Raw genomic sequence first — 14,725 nt, 5'->3', positions numbered from 1 at the left:
GCCTGGGAAAAATTCTGCAGCCAGAGCTACAAGGACCCACATTACACCATCACCCTTTCACCTATTTACCTTAAAAAGGTTAACTAGACCTTTACTGGGGCATATCGATCTATTCAAGAGAATGTCCTCCACACTTTGATGTCTCTTTCCCAAGTATTTTTAAAAAAATAGTCCTGCATAAGCAGGATGACCCTTTACCCAAATATGTTTCCTTTAATCAGAATTCATGGAAAAATCAAAACTAATGATTAGAGCCCTGGCTGGGTGGCTTAGTTGGTTGAAGCATTGTCCCTACACCAAAATGTTGCAGGTTCAGTTCCTGGTCAGGGCACATACCTAGGTTTCGGGTTCGATCTCCAGTCAGGGAGCCTATAGGAGGCAACGGATTGATGTTTCTCTCTCTCTCTCCCTTCCTTTCTTTGAAAATCAATAAAAACATATCCCCCTTTGAGGATTAAGAAAAAACTAACAATTTGACAAATTGGTTTGCATGTGGTATCTACTGTTTTCTTTCCATTTATGCTATAAAGAAAAAAAAATCTTTTAAAAAAAAAATATATCTTTATTGATTTCTGAGAGAGGAAAGGAGAGGGAGAGAGAGATAGAAACATCAATGATGAGAGAGTCATTGATCAGCTGCCTCCTGCACACCCCCGACTGGGGATCTAGCCCGAAACCCAGGCATGTGCCCTGACCGGGAATCGAACCCTGATCACCTGGATCCTAGGCTTACTCTCAACCGCTGAGCCAAGCCTGGCCGGGCAAGAAAAAATCTTGGCGTGATGGCCAGACGGCTTTTCTAGTTGTGACATATCATGCATAGCATGATGTAAGTGCTTAATAAATGTTAGTTAAATTCTAATCAGTAAAGCCAACCTGGATATTTTGAGAATCGTCCTCTGTCCTTCATTTTCTGTGAGAATCGCATGGGAATAGCATGAGGAGTTGTTCATGAGGGATGTCTCCAAGTGTGTACTTTATACTTGCTCTCACCCACTAAGAACGCAATACCTTACAATGAGCCGTCACGGCTGAGCCTCCATCAAGAATAAGAGGAAGGTAAACCGTGGTATTTCCACGGCCCGCTACAGGAGGGGCAGGAGGGACGGAGCAAGACTCTCCTAATTGGGACAATGGGATTTTCTATTGCTAATTGTGTCTGACTGCAGTTTGCAAATTTCACTTCCTTTAAAGATCCATATTCATTTAATTCTCTGATCCAGAAAACTAGAATTGAATTTCCAGCCACAAGTGTGTATCCTAAATATTGAGTCTTGCTTCCTTTTGTGTTCAGTAGAGAATGAAACAGAACAAGAGAAAACATGCCCAGGAAAAAAAAATGATAAAACCTGTTCAGAGGGCCAGGTAAAAACAGAAATGCCCATATTTGACCACGAATCTTATGTGCAGCTTTGGAAAATACATATTATTTCCTCATTTTGTTCATTTATATACTCACGTATTCATGCTAACAATTACCTATTAAGTGCCATGCTGCGTACAAGGGGGAAAAATGCCTTTGCCTTGACTGATTTACGGTCTGATGGAAGAAAGAAAAATAACCCCAAATTACATACCAGTCTGAATAGGCTCTTGGAAGGCTTCCTGGGGAGAGAACACTTGAGTTGCCCAAGTCTTAGAACATGAATGTAGGTTACACAGTTGAAGAGCTCGGTTAAGACAGTGATGGTGGGACTGGGAGAGCAGAGGCATGAGAGATGAAGGAGGCAAGAATCCACAGAGGGAGACTGGCTGCCTGGAGGTGGAGGTGAAGCGGTGGAGCCAAACACCTGGGTTCATGGCTTGTGTCCAAAGGTGTCTGGTGGCACCACTCCCAGATCAGAGACTGTGGGGAAAGGGGCAGGTTAGAAGTAGAGGTGATGATTCTGTTTGAGATGTGCTGGCTTAGGTGTCTAAGAGACTTTACTTGGAAGTGTCTAGGGTTTCCTTTGCTATAGGTCTAGAGCTCAGAAATTAGGTAGGCACTAGAGAAGAATGTAGAATCACTGAAGTTACACAAGCAATAGCAAAATACGTAGCTCTGGCTGAGGGCTCCTGGGGCAGTGAGAAGAGGGCAACGGAGAAGGACCCACCTCAGGAGATGCCAACTTGGAGACGTGAGCCGGAGAGCATGTGGGCAAGAGATAGTGCCCCAGAAAGGAGTGGCCGACACATCACTTACCAAAAGGACAAATGAGATCAATTTGGGGTGGAGGAATATCACCTTTTCTTATGAGAAAGATGTGAAGGACCAACATAAGATAAAGGGATGATTTGGAGAGGAAGAAAAAGGCAAATTATAGTGCCAGAGACACACTGAGGGTGAGATTACCGACAGCGTGTGTGGCACATACTCAGGAGTCTAACGGCATCACATCATGGAGGCCTGGGCAGGCTCTGTCACTAACAAGCCGGGTGTGATCTTGTGTGTTTGACCATCTTCAGCAAAGAGGTGAGCCTGGGTGACCTCTAAGTTTCTTTCTTCCTCAGAGATTGACTCCCTTCACACAGATGGAGCCCCAGCCCTCTCCCCAGGTAACCTTCTCAAAGGGTCAGGGAAGCAGATTAGAGGGTGGGATGAGGTCTATGCACAGGGGTCTTCCACCCAAAAATAATCTGGAGCTCCCAGTTTCCTGGTTAGAAGCCCTGGCCTAGCAGGGTCACTGCAGTTAGAACCCAGGGTGTGACACATCCTGACTCAGGCCCAGACCTGTCGGCTTGCAAAGCTGAGGAGTGGCTGAGTTCAAGCAGAGATGCATCGGTTTCCACATCCCTCTCAGCTTCTCGTGACTGTGCCACAAGCTTGTCCCAGATCTTTATCCTGCACATTGTGCCAGGTTCCAGCACAACAGGGGGCTTTCTGACCATAAAGTGAAAGCAACTGACCTATTTTAGAGAGCTCAGGGCTGCTCTATCAAAAACTAAGCCTTTTAACATTCAGCTATTGAAGTGATCCACGCACGTCAAGCTGATCACTTTGGAAGAAGTAATTCAAATGATTTACTCACAGTCCCATACATCCATCTTGGATTTTGGTGCCTCTGTTCACACCGTCATTTCCCTCTTTCCCCCTGAGTCAGAATTGAAGGCCCAGTCCTCTAGGAAGCCTCCCCAAGTGGCTTGTTCACCATTACATCCCAGTGGCTAGGAATAGTAGGTTGTGAATGAATGTTTTGGTTGGAACTATTACTTCAGTAATTGATAGCATCAACCACCAACCTATCTTGGTACTTCTCTTGTGTTATTTAATTCTTCATAAGTTTATAGCTTATCTCTCACTTCTATTGTTGATATCTTGTCGTCCTGCTTCCCTTTAGCATCAATGAGCATAGTATTTTGTACATAATAGCTGCTCAATATTCTTGTCTGAGAATCTAGAATTTTGCTGAAGAGCTTCCTTCTCCTGAGCTCCCTCCAGATTGATCCTTACTCTGGACCTGTTGAACCTCTGCCTTTAAACACTGCCCTCCAGTAAAATTTCTCATCTCCAGAGAAACCCAGAACAGTCCAGAGAAACCAAAGATTCAGAAGGGCAGTTAAATGCAATTAAGATTCCTGGAAAAATATTCTAATAATTGAAGAAAACACACTGAAAATAATTCTTCCAAACTGGAAAAGTTCTGAGGCCAAATAATTACAGTTGACCCTTGAACAACATGGGTTTGAGTTGCGGGGTCCACTTATATGAGGATTTTTCCTTTCCTTTCCTTTCCTTTCCTTTCCTTTCCTTTCCTTTCCTTTCCTTTCCTTTCCTTTCCTTTCCTTTCCTTTCCTTTCCTTTCCTTTCCTTTCCTTTCCTTTCCTTTCCTTTCGGAGGGAATGGGGAAGAGGGAGGAGAGAGAGAGAGAAACATCGATTCAAGAGAGATATATCAATTGACTGCCTCCCACGCACACCCCAACCAGGACTGGGGATCGAATCTGAAATCCAGGTATGTGCCCTTGACCAAGAATCGTATCCGCAACCCTTTGGTGCATGGGCCAAAGCTCTAACCACCTAGCCACACCTGCCAGGGTGGACCTTTTTCAATAAACATACAGTCAGCTCTCCGTATCTCCAGATTTTGCATTCTCAGATTAAACCAATAGTATTTTTGATCCACTGTTAGGAATCTGCAGTTGGGAATTCTCATATGCTGAGAGCCAACTTAAGTTATACTCGAGTTCTTTGTATTGTAAACTGAATCATTAGGTGCTATTAAGTGAGAGGTGACTTTGGTATAAGACAGAGATAGAGCTGAAAAAGGCAGTAAAATGCAAAGGCTGCAGTGGAATTCATCTACAGAGGCCATCCTTTTAAAGGTTTCCAGGGAATTACTAGAAAACAAAGTAAGAGCATACAGTTTGAAAGACTGAGACTAGGAAAACACACACTACACCAGGCAAAATGTGACCTGGAGGAGGATTTTATAGGACAACTTTGACAGCATTTACCACTCTGTGTCTTCTTCTGTGCGTCTTTTGTTAGATACTTCAGAATTAACCTCAGTAAGCGTTGTAGTCAGTTTGGGCTGCTATAACAAAATATCATAGACTGGGTGGTTTGTAAACAACAGGCATTTATTTCTCACAGTTCTGGAGGCTGGAAGTCCAAGATCAGAGTACCAACATGGTCGAGTTCCTGTGGGAGCTGTCCTCCGGGATGCAGACTGTGTCATCACATGGCAGAAAGAGGGCACGATCGCTCTGTGGGGTCCCTTTTATTATTTATTTATTTATTTATTTATTTATTTATTTATTTATTTATTTTTAAAATATATATTGATTTCAGAGAGAGGAAGGGAGAGGGAGAGAGAGTTGAACATCAATGGTGAGAAAGTCGTCATTGATCAGCTGCCTGCTGCACGCCCCACACTGGGGATCAAGCCCACAACCCCAGCATGTGCCCTGACCGGGAATTGAACTTCAGTGTCCTGGATCCTAGGTCAATGCTCAACCGCTGGCCAGGCTATGGGTTTCCTTTTATAAGGACACTAATGCCATTCATGAGGCTTCCAACTGCATGAACTAATTAGTTCCTAAGAGTCCCACCTTCTAATACCATCACACTAGTGGTTAGGATTTCAACATATGAATGCGGGAAGAGGGGGATACAAACACTTATTCTATTGCAATAAGGATCCAATTTTTCTGACTGTTAAACTAAATAGGTCTGATTGTCAAGAATTCAGTGAACTGCCCAGCCGGGTGTGGCTCAGCAGTTGAGCATCAACCTAGGATCCAAGAGATTGTGGTTCGATTCCCAGTCAGGGCACATGCCCAGGTTGCGGGCTCGATCCCTGGTCAGGGGTGTGCAGAAGGCAGCTGGTCAATGACTCTCTCATCATTGTTGTTTCTATCTCTTCCTTCCTCTCTCTGAAATCAATAAAGATATATTAAAAAAAAAAAAGAATTCAGTGAACTAATAAAATATGGCTATTCATATTTTAATTAATTATAAAATACACACTCAGTTTAAAATTTACTTCAGCAATTGACTCTTGGGCTCACAGCATATAAAATAAAGTTACACACTTTATTTTACTTAATACTTAGGCAACCCATGGGAGGCAGGAATTTATTATTTTCTAGACAGAGAAATCAAGGCTCAGGATATAAATTCACCCAGCTCCCTGATAATCACTGAACTTCCTGTGTAGCTTTGCTTTGTGGGAGAGAATGCCTTGAGCAGTGAATACAAGTTTCCCATCTACTCCATATTTTTCGTTGAACATATATGCAGTGGTATTCTGAATTTTATATATTAGACTCCTCTGAGTTTGTTTTCAAGCCTTACAAACAGAAAGTGGTGACCACATGAAAAGCCCCTGCTTCAACCACCACTCCCAACTTTTCTTCAAAAGCCTGTTAGAACTGTACAAAAAGACGTCGAACCTGGACTGTGCTCAAAGGCATCAAAGGCCTTGAATAGTGGTGTCTGGGGGTTGGTGGATGGCATTAATTACTCCCATTCCCTTTCCCGAATGACACAGGAAAAGAAATTCTGATAACTCTCTTGGTATTAAACTGAACAAGAAAGGGCATCTTTCAGTCAATTGCTCCAGACCACTGCAGAGCTCTTTCACGTCTCTGAATTCCCTACTCTTTACTTATTTTCCTTAACTACTGACCATGGTACCGCATTCTCAGCCCATCATCTGCCCCGCAGTCCTGTTCCTTTATGCTGTCCAAGTCAGGCCTCTGTCCTCACCCTCACCTCCATCACCATGTCCTAATGTACCTTCCTCCTCTATATCTCCTGCACGCATCCACTGTGTCCCCCTCCCACATGTCCCGCAACCAGGCAACCATCATCCCCTACCTGCACCGCTGTAACAGGCACCCGCTGGCCCCCCACTTCCAGGCCTGCCTGATGACCTAATCCAGTCAGAGAGAAAACCTGTCCATCTCTCTCCCCTTCCTTGTTCCCTTCTGCCTTCAGAAGAAAATCCAAATGCCTGAGCATGGACCGAAGGCCCTTCTTGATCCAGCTCTTGGCTTTGGCTTCTGTTCCTCCACACCACAGCACGCTGGGCTTGGCTTTGGTAAAGGACCAGCAGTTTGCCACATGTGTGGTACTTGTGGCTCCCTGCGTTTGTGCTGGTGCTTTCTGCCTGGCCTCCGCCCACTCCTTTGTTTTGCTAACTCCCTATGGTAGGTTGTTTACAAAACTGCACCAGTCATTCCCCTCTTGATATCCAGGTCCCTTGCAAGATGCCTCTGCAGCTTCCCTCATCAAGAGATGGAGTCAATTTCCACACCTGCTAAATCTGGACTGACCTGGGACTTGCGTTTACCATCAGAATGTGCTGGAAGTGTATTGTGAGCTGGAGCCTCAAGAAGCTTCCAGCTTTGTTCACTTTCTTGGATCCTTACCCAACCAATCACTGTGTGAATGTGACCTTCACTTTTGGATATAAGTGAAACAACATAAGCTGAGGCTTGGGATATGATTTCCTATGTCGTTCCTGAGGTGTTGGATAGAATAAGCTAGAAGTTCCAGGCTTCCCAGCAGTGACAACCTCCCCACAAGAACATGCCTCTTGCAAAGGATCTCCTTCATTCCTCTCCAGAAGAGCAGAAGAAACACAGGAGAAGCACCTGGTACATATCCCCAGTTCCTACTTTGTGGATGTGAAATGCCCAAGATGCTGTAAAATCACTTTAGCCAAGTGGTAGTTTTGTGTGCTGGCAGCTCCACTGTCCTTTGTCAGCCTACAGGAGGAAAAGCCAGGCTGCCAGAAGGAGGCTCCTGCAGAAGGAAACGGCATTAAAAGCAACCCAATGAGTGGGGAACCACCCCAATAAACACATGGATGAAACGACAAATTGGGAAGGAAAAACAGGAGGGAGCCAGACAGATACACTTTTTCCTCCTTTATGAACTACTTTGAGGAATACTCCTCTTTGCAACCCTCTTTGTGAGTGGATGTGCTGGAAGCAACCTATTGTGTCTTTTCACAGCTCACTGCAAAGCAGAGGCCAGGACAGTAACATATCTCAGAGCAAATCTAAGTATCTTTCCTTGCTTCACCCTTTATCCTTGTGATAGCAGATAATCCAGGATAATTGCCCATTTCAAGATCTTTAATCACATCTGCGAAGTCCCTTTTGCCATGCAAGTTAATATCACAAGTTCCAGGAATTAGGACTTTGGTATCTGGGAGGGGCCATTATTCAGCTGACCACAGTACCTAGAGTCCTTTTGGACCCATATATATTCACCCCAAAGTGTGACAAACCAGTTACCCCTCAGAGTTCTCAGCAATAAGTTTCCACCACAGTATCAGGCCCTTATTTCATTTTTAAATGAAAAGCCAGGTTTATAATGTAATTCATTGTTAACTTGGACAGATATTCTATCCCATCCTCTCATTGTTTAATAAATGAAGCCTTTAAGAGTTCAGTTTCCTTTAGTTATGACAACATGAAATAGACACTTGGCAATTACCTAAATAATTTGAGCCCTGATTTTGGATGTCACATGCTCTGATTTTATCTGAATAGGCTCTTTATTTTACCTAATCTCTATTTCCTTTTGTGCTAGCTCGGCCAACTGGTTCTGAAGCAATAACTTTCCATGGTTTTTAATTAAAAATTGGAGCTTAATACACACAATTTATATCACATTTATATTTTTTTGTTTGGTTGTTTTTTGTTTTGTTTTTTATCCTCACCAAAGGATATTTCTCTATTGCTTTTCAGAGAGAGTGGAAGGCAGGGAGGGAGAGAGAGAAACATCATCAATGTGAGAGAGACACATAGATTGGTTGCCTCCTGCAGATGCCCTGACTGGGGCCAGGGATCAAGCCTGCAACCAAGGTACGTGCCCTTGGCTGGAATCAAATTCGGGGCCTTCAGTCCAAGGGCCAATGTTCTAGCCACTGAGCATTTGGTGGTATATTTTAAAAATATATTCTTTCACGCCCAGCCAGGCATGGCTCAGCGGTTGAGCATCGACCTAGGATCCAGGCGATCAGGGTTCGATTCCCGGTCAGGGCTCGTGCCCGGGTTGCGGGCTGCAGCCGATCAATGACTCTCTCATCATTGATGTTTCTATCTCTCCCTCTCCCTCTCCTTTCCTCTCTCTGAAATCAATAAAGATATATACAAAAAAAAAAATCTTAAAAAAAAGTATATATACACATTCTTTCAGATAGATGAGGTGTTTGTTCATTCTGTGGACACATACTAATTTTAGTGATGGGCCAAGTACTCTACTAGTGCATGCAGCAATGAGCAAATCAAAGTCCTTACCCTCTTGGACCTTTCACTATGCTTAGGAGAGACAGATAATAAACAAAATACAGGTAAATAATGTCAGGTGAGACATGTTATAAAGAAAATAAAGACAGATAAAGAGAGATTGATGGCATGGTGGAGCGTGGAGTGCCATGCTGGATGGGTGGCCTGGAAAAGGCATATCTGAGAGGAGACTGAATGAGAGCACAAGCTTAACATCTCTGAGATAAGAGTAGAGAGAACAACACGTCTAAGAATTTCAGACACTGACAACAGAAAATGCAATGGTTCTGAAGCAAGTGTGCTTGGGCTGTTTGAGGGCTGGTGTAGCTGGAAATGGAGTGATGGCAGATGCTATAGACTGAATGTTTGTGTTTCCCCAAATTCATATGTTGAAACCCAATCCCCAATATGACATTAGGAGGTAGGGCGTTTGGGAGGTAGCGTTTTCCCAAATGTCACGAGGGTGGAGCCCTTATGAATGAGATTAGTAACCTCATAAAAGAAACCCCAGAGCCTGGCCAGAGTGGTTCAGTTGGTTGAGTGTTGTCCCATGGACCAAAAGTTCACCCGTTCGATTCCCTGTCAAGGCACGTGCCTTGGTTTCGGGTTCTGTCCCCAGTAGGGAGCAGGCAGGAGGCAGCCAATTGATGTTTCTCTCTCATGGATGTGTGTCTCTCCCTTCCTTTCTCTCTGTAAAATCAATAAAAACATTTTTTAAATACTATATAAAAAATAAAAAGAAAAGAAACCCCCAAGAGCTCCCTCACCCCTTCTGCCATGTGAGGACACAGTGAGATGGCCACCTCAAACTAGAAAGTGGGCTCTCACCAGATACTGAATCTGCCAGTGCCTTATGTTGGACTGCCCAGGCTTCAGAACTGTGAGAAATAAATTTCTATTGTTTATAAGCCACCCAGTCTATGGTGTTTTTCTTTTTCTTTTTTTTAAATCCTCACCCAAGGATATGTTTTTATTGATTCTAGAGAGAGAGGAAGGGAGAGGGAGAGAGAGAGAAAAAATGTATGTTTCACATTCATTGGTTGCCTCCTATATGTGCCCTAATTGGGGATTGAACCCAAAACTTGGATATGTACCCTGACCAGGAATCAAACTCACGGCCCTTCAGTGCATGGGACGACACTCTAACCACTGGGCAACACCAGCCGGGGCTATGGTAGTTTCTATAGCAGCCCAAACAGACTAAGTCAGGAAACAAGGTCAGATAGCTAGGGGAAGATTCTACAGACATTTTTATTTCTGAGCCTAATACCATCCTACTCTCTCCATTTTAAAATTACTTTAGTTTGCTTAGATTTATTTTATCACACTCCACAACAGCAGGACATGTGTAGGGACTATGGTTGGTAACTGGTCACCATATGGTTTGGATTAGCTTTGGACCTACCTCCATTATCACGTATCTCACTACTTTGTTTTCTCTGTGCACTGAAGTTATATGTACCTGTGTCATCTCTGCTCAGCTGACCAGGACTGTGGGCTCCTTCCGGTAGGGTCATGTCTGCTTAGGTGTACACCCTCCACACATGCACCAGGCCTGCTTGTGCTAAGTAAGGCTCCACAAAACTGGCCAACTAAAAGCTGAAACAGGCTGCTCAGCTTCTCCCAGCTGTGTGTCTTCATGAACCAAATGGCAATACAGAAATGGAGTATTTGCAAGGCCCATATATATGCCATCTGCAAGAGACCCACCTTAGAATGAAAGATACACATAGACTAAAAAGTAAAGGAATGGGAAAAGACGTGTCATGCAGGTAAAAGAAACGAAAATGCTGGGGTAACAACACTTATATCTGACAAAATAGACTTTAAAACTAAGGCTATAGTAAGAGACAAAGAAGGACACTACATGGTGGTAAAAGGAGCAATCCAATGAGCAGATATAACCCTCGTAAACATCTGTGAACCCAACATAGGAGCACCTAAATATGTAAAGCAAATCTTGATGGACATAAAGGGGGAGATTAACAGTAATACAGTGATAGTAGGGGATTTTAACACCCCAGACATCAATGGATAGATTCCCCAGACAGAAAATCAATAAGGAAATGGCGTCCTTAAATGACACACTAGATCAGATGGATTTAATAAATATCTTCAGAGCTTTTCACCCCAAAGCAGCAGAATATACATTATCTTCAAGTGTACATGGAACATTTTCTAGGATAGACCACGTTAGGACACAAAATAAGTGCAAAATTCTTGGAATGACTTGTAGTTCTCCAACCTGCTGCTTCAAGCTGCATGCTTCTTTCTCTTGCTATTCTCTTGGTTTAGAATATGCCTTCTCCATTTCAAGTTTCTATTTGTCAGGCCTTCCAACCAGCTCAGATATCACTCCAATAGAATTACTCACGTCTATCCTTTCTACTACTATTATGTCTATGATTTCTTCAAAAACTCTTCTTCTTTTTGCTTGGAACATGATTGTTTGCTTGTTAAATTCTTCCAGGTTACTTCCTGTTTCTAGTGCTGCTTTCATTGCTGATATGTGCAAAACTGGGAATGTTATGTGTTTACTCTTCCCAGCACCTCAAAGTCTTCTGAGGTTAGGAACAATAGAAATCTACAAACATATATAAAAGCTGACTATTATTTCAAGTAACTAAAGAAAAATCAAGTATTGTCATGCTGTTGCTGTCACTGAGATGGGCACAGCCCTCTCCTGCCCTCTTTAAAATTCTTTAAAATAGGCCAAACAGATAAGCTTTGCTTTTCAGTTAAAAATTAAGCAGTTCTGTTGTTCTCCTTTTTGGATGAATAAAGCAATCATTTCCCACTTCCTTCTCGAATTTCTACCCCAGGCACAAGTTCCCAGAAAGTGGGTTCAGGGTGCAGAGGTCAATATATAAACAACACAGCTACACACTAAAAATTGCCTCTTCCAACTGACACCCATCCAGGGGCTGGTATGTACTAGAGCACCAAATCTCTGCCCTTTGGGTGAGCTTCCCACAGCAGCCTGCCAAGGAGCTTTCTGCTTACCTGAATATTCATCATTCTGGACGCCCTTCATTCCATACTGAAGATCCAAGCTCCCATCTGGCATCATTTTTCCTTCAGCCTAAAGAACTTCCTTTAGCACTTCTTGTAGTGTAGGTCTGCTGGTCTTGTAGTTTAGGTCTTTTCTTTTTTTCTGAAAATGTCTTTATTTCACCTTCATTCTAGAATGTTAGTTTCTCTGGATACTGAATTCTGGGTTGACAGGTGGTTGTTTTTTCTTCTTCCAGCACCTTAAAGATATTGTTCCACTGCTCTCTGGCCTCCATTGTTTCTAATGAGAAGTCAGAGAATTTTTGGATTATTGTTCTCCTGTATGTAAGGTGACATTTTGCTCTGACTGCTTTCAAAATTTTTCTTTCTTTCTATCTTTGCAGTTTGGCTGCAATGTGCCTAGGCATAGTTTCCTTTTACTCATTCTACTGTTTCACAGATCTTCTGGTTTCTATAAATGTTTTCCACCAAACTTGGGAAATTTTCAGACACAGTTTTTTCAAATATTTTTGTTCCATTTTCTCTCTTCTCCTCCTGAGATTTCTATTACCTATATTATAGCCATATGTGCTCAGGATAGGAGCCCTAAAAACTAAACCTACCCAGTGTCAGTCCCTTTGCCTGTGAGTATTGACTCCTTTCCAGTACCATCCTGCTTTTGTTCACGCTCAGTGCCTTCAAGGTCGTTTTTCTACTCCCCAATATTTATCGCTACTGTCTACAGAGGGTCAGTCTGATGGAAGGTCACCTACCTGGCTATTATCAGAAGTGAACCCTGTTTGGGATGTTTAGAGGATAACCCCCATTCACTCCCCCTCACTTCCTTCTGGCCTCCCAGGAAGTTCATCCAGTTGGTGTGAAAACAGAACTTCCCTACCTGAAAAGTCCTAATCCTGGCAGTGGTCATGCAGAAAAGGACTCCTGTTATTCTCATGTAAATATGATGCAAAAAATATGATGTTAAATAGCTCAGTCCTGAATCCACCCATTCTAAAGTCAAAAGGATTAAGATTCCAGAAGAGGCCTGGCCGGGTGTGGCTCAGCGATTGAGCGTTGACCTAGGATCCAGGAGATTGTGGTTCGACTCCTGGTCAGGGCACATGCCTGGGTTTCAGGCTCGATCCCCAGTCAGGGGCGTGCAGGAGGCAGACGATCAATGATTCTCTCTCATCAGGAGACCATCATACCCCCATATCCCACCTTCCTCAGAGATGGATTACAAAGATCAAATGAGGTAACACATGTGAACATGTTACAGAATGACATTATTCTACTGTGAATCCCTGAAGGTCAAAGACTTAATTCTAGCCCTAGCCAGTTTGACTCAGTGGTTAAAGCGTCAGACTGAAGGGTCCCGGGTTTAATTCTGGCCAAGGACACGTACTTCGTACCTCAATTGCACACTTGATCCCCTGCCCTGGTTGAGGTGCATGCGGAGGCATCCAACCAATGTGTTTCTCTCACATCAGTGGTTCTCTGAAAAGCAATGGAAAGAATATCCTCGGGTGAGGATAAAAATAAAAGACTTAATTGTAGTCCCTTGGGCTTGGCATGTAGCAGAGGCTTTGAAAATGTATGACTGAATGAAGTAAATCTAACCATATTCTTTCCTGCAGTGTGTAGGGAGCTCTGTGAGAGAATTAACCCCTCAACCACATCCCAAAGGAAGGAGGGTCTGCTTTTCTGTCTTTTAGAAATCCAAAACTGAAGGCATTTATTTGTAACACCCAGAGTGAAACACAATCCTAATTGACTAGTGTCATAGGCATGCTGCCCACGATGCTCCCCACCTCACCCCAGCAGCCCTTCAGGAAGCCTTGAAGAGGTTGCATGACCCCACCAAGTGGGAAGCCAGATGGTGACACTTAATAAACAGGAAAGAGAAAGGGATTCAGCATAAACTATGACAGATGTTTATACAAAAGGAAACTGGGTTTTAAATTCAGTAGGAATAGGGACCTCAGAACTAGGCAGGCTACCAGTGTCCCTTTAAGAGCTCAGCACTGAGCTAGGAGAGGCTGCTGGGAGAGGAGGTGGGGCCACACCTGGGGAGGAGGGCAGGACTGGGCTAAGTGGAAGGTTAGACTCGAGTACAAATAAAGGCATGGACACAGGAAAACTAGAGGCATGGTTTGGAAGGAAATGAGATGGAAGCCTCCATTCAGCCTTCCCTGGCTTAGTGCCTTGTGTGTGAAATGAGTAAAATAATACCTACCTCTTAAAGTTATACAGCTGTTTTCCAAAAGTCACCCTCTCCCCCTCACCCAAAGTCCTCTCCGCCTCTGTGACATTTTTCCAAAGAAGGGGAAAAGTGGCTCCCTGTTTTAAGGTAAGTCCTGGGGCAGGAGCTGGACAGTCAGGCTGAATAAGCCCAGAACTGCCCTCCTGCTTTCTCCAGGTTCATCTCCCCTCCCTCTGTTTCCAGCTTTTGTTCCTGCTACCAGCCTCCTTCCAGTTCCTTGAATACTCATGGAGCTCCCGACTTGCTTTTTTTCCCTGCCCATATCTTGGTGGTTGGCTCTTTCTCATTGTCCAGGTCTCTGCTCAGATGCCACCTTCTTGAAGAGGCCTTTCTGTACCCTCAGCCTCAGTTCCCTTGTTCCCAGTCACTTTCCAGTATATCACGGCTGTTTTTCTCAAAGTTTTTAACACTTTCTGAAATTATCTGGTTTACTCATGTGATTGTTATTGTCAGTCTGTCTCAATTCTCAGCAGAATGCAGGCTGCATGAAAGCAGGGGGCTTCTTTGTTCATTGCAGTATCCCCAGTGCCAGGACCTCTTTTAAGTCTTAATAAATATTTGATGAATGAATGAATAGGATAAGGTGAGGATTACATGAAATGTGCTTAAACACTTGGAGCGTGCCAAGCACTCTTAATGGCCTTTATTACTTTACCATCATTTCTCTTTTGTTCCTAGTCTGATCTGTGGGATAATGCAGGAAGCACTGATTTTTTTCAAGCAAGTCCCCCTTCTCTTCTCTGGAAGA

General features: G+C 43.6%; 1 pseudogene; it reads left to right on the top strand.

Annotated features, from left to right (window-relative positions):
* The first annotated feature begins 7,014 nt into the window (after nucleotides 1–7,014).
* On the top strand, nucleotides 7,015–7,252 carry LOC148093709 (small ribosomal subunit protein eS27 pseudogene; annotated as a pseudogene).
* The last annotated feature ends 7,473 nt before the right edge of the window (nucleotides 7,253–14,725 follow it).

This window comes from Miniopterus natalensis, chromosome 2, assembly GCF_054644295.1.
Source record: "Miniopterus natalensis isolate mMinNat1 chromosome 2, mMinNat1.hap1, whole genome shotgun sequence".
Taxonomy (NCBI): domain Eukaryota; kingdom Metazoa; phylum Chordata; class Mammalia; order Chiroptera; family Miniopteridae; genus Miniopterus; species Miniopterus natalensis.
The sequence above is the reverse complement of the archived record's forward strand: the minus strand, read 5'-3'. Positions and strand labels throughout refer to the sequence as shown.